At 37.2% G+C, this 5838-nt stretch overlaps 1 pseudogene; it reads left to right on the top strand.

Annotated features, from left to right (window-relative positions):
* Positions 1-537: 537 nt before the first annotated feature.
* Positions 538-776, top strand: LOC102477349 (cyclin-dependent kinases regulatory subunit 1 pseudogene; annotated as a pseudogene).
* The last annotated feature ends 5062 nt before the right edge of the window (positions 777-5838 follow it).

The following is a 5838-nucleotide window of genomic DNA, read 5'->3' as shown; positions in this document are numbered from 1 at the left end:
ATGCTTGGCTACATTTTACTAGACACTCAGTGCATGGAGGCAGGGTAACTTCTCAGCAGAACATCTTCATTTATTTTATCCTTGAAAGCACTAGATATCAGCTCCTCATGACAGACTCCAGACCAGTACATTTTTGAAAAAAGGAAATAAAATGAGAGACTGACATAAAGCTATCAACTTTTCACTGATTTATATTAGAAAATAAAAATGTCAAATAACTAGTTTATTTACTATTAAATGGAGTTCTTAAGTGACTTTTTATACTGTACTTTTATAAAAAGTTTGTTTATTGTCCATAGTTTTCTACCTTTTCACGAACTATTGAGTATTTATCATGAAACAACTGGCAATTGCTGTCTTCTATGCTCAATGGCAGGTGAAAATTCATTCAGTGCTCAAATTTCTCTAATGATGGAAAGTTTATTAAAGATAGATTCTTATGACACATTAAATTAAAAATATAAAGACAATCAGGTGCTGCTGGGAGTTGTTTGGAGGTTGGTAGAATGGGGCTGGAGGCCCGTAAGCAGAGCCATCATGTTGCACAAACAAATTTACTATTCAGACAAATACAATGATGAGGAGTTTGAATACTGGCATGTCATGTTACCCAAAAACATAGCCAAGTGGGTTCTTAAAACCCATTTGATGTCTGAATCTGAATGGAGGAACTTTTCCATTCAGCAGAGACAGGAATGGGCCATTATATGATCCATGAACCAGAATCTCACATCTTGCTGTTCCAGAGCCCATGATCCAAGAAGCCAAAGAAATGAAGCTGAGAAGTCACTTTTCAGTGTCAAGCTTTACACAGCTGTCCTTACTTTCTAACATCTTTCTGATAACTTGATTATGTTGCCTTCCTGTTTCTAATTTTCATATTTAAAGCATATTCAATACACTGTTTGAATATGCTGGTTAAAAAAAATAAGAAAAAAAATCAGGATATATTTGCTTACTGTAGTAAAATTTGTTCTTATATTTCATTTTTTTTTCTTTTTTAGTTTTTGATATAGGGTATGTGCCACAATGGAGAGAGAGAGAGAGAGAGGGAGAGGGAGGGAAAGTGAGAAGTCACAACAATCCTTTCTCCTCCAGTATTCTCTTAGGATTTTGGGCATGCAGGTACATGTGCCTTGAGTGATTTTCAAACCACTGAGTCTGAACTCAAACTGTAGAGTCGGCCATGTGGGATTGAATGCCTTAACTTCCATGTCACCTGCTGATCCTACTCTGATATTTCTTTTATTGCTTGTTTCTTAATTCTTTAAAATGTGGGTTCTGTAAACCATGGATCCCTTGATATAGTTTTATTTATGTACAGCTTGGCTTATATCAGAAACAAATTGTTCTGTTTATTAAAATGGTTTTAGGAAGAGTTCATCAACCATATTACGCTTCTGTATAAGAATACTAGCACTGAATTTTAAAAATCTGTGCATTTCCCTATAGTTGAGATTAGTCTTCCTCCAAAAGTGTATTTTATATTCAATCACTCATCTATCAAACTATCCATATTCTGTGTCTCTTGGGCTCCCCAAGGCTGACATAAGTAATCACCAGTGTAGAAAGAGACTTGAGTGGTAAGAAGAGATGCCCAGAGGACCCAGAATCAGGGAAAGTGATGAGGAGTTACTATGGGTGTCACAAAATAAAAATGGGAGGTGGCATTTGATTCAAGTGCTAGACATAAATGAGCCATGCTGACTTTGGCAATGCTATTAATAGTTGAATTCTCATGATGAACAAGAAGCAGGTGGTAATGAGGTCATACGAGTAGAAGCTCCTGAGGATGACTTTGAAGGTACCATTTAATTCCTAATTACAATAAGTTCAGTACTGAGAAAAGAGCTCTATTTTCTCTCTTCCCTATCATTCTTGCTGCTTCAACTCCTCAGCACATTTCAGCAGAGGAAAATGTATTGGTTTCTTGACATATATTTCAGATCTGATGAGGAAGTTTTTGGAAACCATGATAACTCCAAAGACTGTGTTTGAAACCTTGAAAAAGTTAAGCAAAGTCAGAAATTTACCAAAATATTAAAACTTATTATCTCTGGGAAAAGTGATTATAGACCAATTGTATTATTTTTCTCTTGAATTTTCTGTATTTTCAAAGGTTTTAATAAGTATGTATTACCTTCGTAATCATAAGAAAGATTATTTTTGTAAAAACAAAAACAAAACAAGCCATGAACTAGTATGCACTACTGATAATATTGAGTATAGAGAAATATGGCAGTAATTTCCCACAAAATCTTTATATTTTAAACACTTTTGGACTAGAGCCTTAAGCTAGAATAGAAGGGTGCCTGGTGGCTCACATATGTAAAATATTTACTTTGTCAAAGTAAACCTGCAAAGTAATTACATTTAATATCCTAAATCCATCTGATATCATGTCTGAAAAATAAGGCAGCTTGAACCATGATTGGATTTGCTTTATAAAACTGGAGACAGTCCCAGGAGAATGATGTGGGAGAAGTCCTAATATAATGACCTTTTCAGAGACTTTGGAAATACCACCACTGAAAAATAAGATTTCGTTTTTAGTGAGAATGTTAAGTGCTTATATTAAACATCTCTACTTACTTAAGAGTCTGTGAAAGGATGGCTAGTTTGATTCTTTTGTTTTGGGGAAAACACAACAGAAACACAGTGATCTTAAATTTAAGGGCTAAGAAGAAGTAACCACACATGTCAGGAACATAAATGACAATTCCTTACAGAAAAGATTTATTTAACAACTGAACTTGTAGGACTTTACCCCGGATGGCAAATCACACAGCCTCAATTCCACATGACAAGCAAATTACTGCATCTGTAAGAACTGGTTATTCCCCTGTCATTTTAAGGACTGTGTTAGATGAGATTTAAAAGTTTGGGCTTATTGTATCATCAACTCATAAGATGTCAAGACTGAAAGAACCTTTAGAGAACCTTGTTTTAATTTTGTATTTATTTAAAAAAATTTTTTTATGGAGTATACGAAAGAGAGAACATAGAGAGAGAGAAGGGAGAGAATCAAAGGAAAGAAAGATAAAGAATTTCAAAACACGGGAACCAGCAGTTAGCGTAATGGCTATGTCGCTGGACTCCCACGTAGTCGACCGCGGTTCGCGTTCCGGACCCGGTGGCTTAAAACTCACGCCGGGCGCGTGTGCGTGCCTGCCCAAGATCCCGAGAGGAGAATGGAGGAGAAGGGATTGTGGCGTGACCATCCCCCCTGGGGGGTGATTTCTCGCTTTCTGTCTCTATGTCTCTCTCTGTCTGTCTGGCGAGCGCACACGCCCTACAGTGAAAATCTCTCCAAAAAAAAAAAAAAAGAATTTCAAAACTTCCCTTGGTCACACAGAAAGCCAATGTGCTAACTACATAGTAGTTATATAGTATATAGGGCAAGTATGCTCACCTGAGAGACAGAAAGAAAGAAACCACCCCTAGGGGGATGGCCATACCGTGGGCACATGTGCACAGTTGCCTGGTTTCAAGCCTCCATGTCCGGAACTCAAACCACAGTCTGCCATGTGGGAGTCTAGTGATGTAACCATTATGTCATTTGCTGGACCCACCGTGGACTTTTCTTTATTTTACTTTTTTTTTTTTTTCCTTTTAGAGAGATTTTTTGCAAAATGTTGTGTGTGTTCGCTGCAGAGACAGAGAGAAAGACAGAGACAGAAAGTGAGAAATCACTCCCCAGGGGATATGGCCATGCCATAATCCCTTCTCCTTCACTCTCCTCTTGGCATCTTGGGCACACATACACACATGACTGGCACGAGTTTTAACTTGCTGGGTCTAGGACTCAAACCATGGTCAACTACATGGGAGTCCATCACGCTGGTCCCCCTAGTTTGCTTTTTTTTTTTTTTTTTAATTTAGCCACACTTTCTGGAAATTACTCCAAAAACATACATAAACATATTCCCTGTTCCTTTCATATTCCCATAGCACACCATTGAGACTTTAAAAAGTCTATGGATAAAACCAATTAAAGTAAAAGTTATTTTGGCACAAAAAAATGTTTGAAATCTATGTAGTTAAATAAAAATAATACCCATTTTCTATAAACTTTTTAAAGACCCCCGTGTGTGCTATGGTTCATTTAGCTAGCTCTCCATTGGGTAAACATTGGGTTGTTTTCAGCCTTCTTTTATTATAAATACTATTGCAAAAAGTAGACTTATGTGTTTTTTTTTTATTTGGAAGATTTCTGGTATTTTTGTTTGTGTATCTTTTTAAAATTCTTAAAAAGTTTTGAGTCCTTTTTCTTTCTGCTATAGGGCACATGCACTCACTGGAGAGACAGAGATGGAGAAACAGAAAACAAGAATTTACCCCCTAGGAGTATGGGCTGGGGGGTAACAATCCCTTCTCCTCAACTTTCTTCTCTGGATTTTGGGTATGCACGCACATGTGCCCAGTGTGAGTTTCAAGCTACCAAGTCCAGGATTAAAACTGCAGTCGACCATGTGGAAGTCCAGCACCTTAACCTCTATGCCACTTCCTGGTCCCTAATTTTTTTTTTTAATTTTTAACTAATTAATTAATTAATTAATTAATTTTGAGAGATAATTTTTGCTATAGGATGCAGGTGCTTACCAGAGACACAGAAAGAGGCACAGAGAAAGTTTAGGACTTAAACCATGGTCAACCCCATGTGAGAGTCCAGCACTTTAATTCACTATACCACTGACTGGCTACTTGTCTGTGTATCTTTAAAATAGGTTTATACAAGTAATATTCCTAGATCAAAAAAAAGCATGTAAAATTCTACTTTTGTTTATTTATTTACTTTTGGAGAGCAATTTTGTTATAGAGCACGTACACTTGCTGGAGAGACAGAGAGAGACAGAAAATGAGAAATCACCCTCCAGGAGGGATGCCCATGCCATTATCCCTTCTCTTCTGTTACCAGGATCTTAGATACGCATGTACATGAACCCAGTATGAGTTTTAAGTTACTGGGTCTGGGACTCAAACAGCAGTTGATTACATGGGAGTCCAGCAATGTAACCATTACACCATCCGATGGTCCCAAATTCTAATTTTTAATAGTTGAATTAACTTAATGTTCTAATTAGCAATTCAGAGTGTTTTTCCTCAACAACTTTGCTAGCAAAATATTTGTTAAATTTAGATTTTCATCAAATTGATAACTGAGAAAAGGCATCACAGTTCAGGTTTAGCATTCTTTTTTAAATTTAAATTTATTTATTTGCATTAATTCACTATACATCATTACAGCATATAAAATGAGATTTCCCATCTAGAATACACTGTATATTGGCTCAATCAAGCACATCAACATATGTATTATCGTCAACAAATAATTTTCCATATCTTGTTTCCTGCATATTTTGCTTTATTTTGCCATCCATGATTCCCTATCTCTCACCCTCTGCCATGTCCCACCCTCCTCCCACACTGTCTTTAGTATCCATGGTTGCTTTCTATGCCTTGTCTCCCCCCGTTTGGTTTATTCACTAATGAACTTTTTTTTTCATTTCTTTTTTTAAAAATTTTTCCTTTTTTTTTTACATTAATTCACTATACATCATTATAGTATACAAAATGAATTTTCCATCAAAAATACACTGTCTAGGGAATCAGCAGTTAGCGTAATAGTTGTCGACCGCGGTTTGTGTCCCGGACCCGGTGGCTTAAAAAAACTCACGCCGGGCGCGTGTGCGTGCGGTGCCAAGATCCCGAGAGGAGAATGGAGGAGGAGGGATTGCGGCGTGACCATCCCCCCTGGGGGGTGATTTCTCGCTTTCTGTCTCTATGTCTCTCTCTCTGTCTGGCAAGCGCACGCGCCCTATAGCAAAAATCTCTCTC

Source organism: Tupaia chinensis, unplaced genomic scaffold (genome assembly GCF_000334495.1).
Source record: "Tupaia chinensis unplaced genomic scaffold, TupChi_1.0 Scaffold000544_1, whole genome shotgun sequence".
Taxonomy (NCBI): domain Eukaryota; kingdom Metazoa; phylum Chordata; class Mammalia; order Scandentia; family Tupaiidae; genus Tupaia; species Tupaia belangeri.
This window is presented reverse-complemented; position numbering and strand designations above follow the sequence as displayed.